Below are 419 nucleotides of genomic sequence, written 5' to 3'. Positions count from 1 at the left end.
AACAAAGGCTGCGCTGCAGCAGCTGGGACTCACACCGAGCCATAGAAGTGCCGGCACAGCAGCAGCAGCAGCAACACAGGCAGCAGAGAACACGCAGCTTCAGGGGCCTATCTCAATAGCTGCTGCTGCTGCAGCTGCTGCAGCTGCAGCACCGGCTGCTGCTGCAGCTGCTGCAGGAGCAGGGCCTCTGCTGCTCTCGGGGGGGCACACAGCAGCGTGGGGTAGTGGGGGGTCAGCTGGCGGCAGCAGCAGCAACAGCAGCAGCAGCAGCAGCAGCAGCAACATGACACCGTCTGGAACGGCAAACAGTGCAGCAGCTACAGCAGCAGCAGCTGCTGCTGCAGCTGCTGCTGCTCGCAGCCCACTGATGCAGACAAAGCAGCTGCTTCTTGGGCTTCCTCTTTGGGGCCGCACAGGCG

Source organism: Eimeria mitis, genomic scaffold (genome assembly GCF_000499745.2).
Source record: "Eimeria mitis Houghton genomic scaffold, Emh_scaff5437, whole genome shotgun sequence".
NCBI classification, from domain to species: domain Eukaryota; phylum Apicomplexa; class Conoidasida; order Eucoccidiorida; family Eimeriidae; genus Eimeria; species Eimeria mitis.
Note: the sequence above shows the minus strand (reverse complement) of the source record.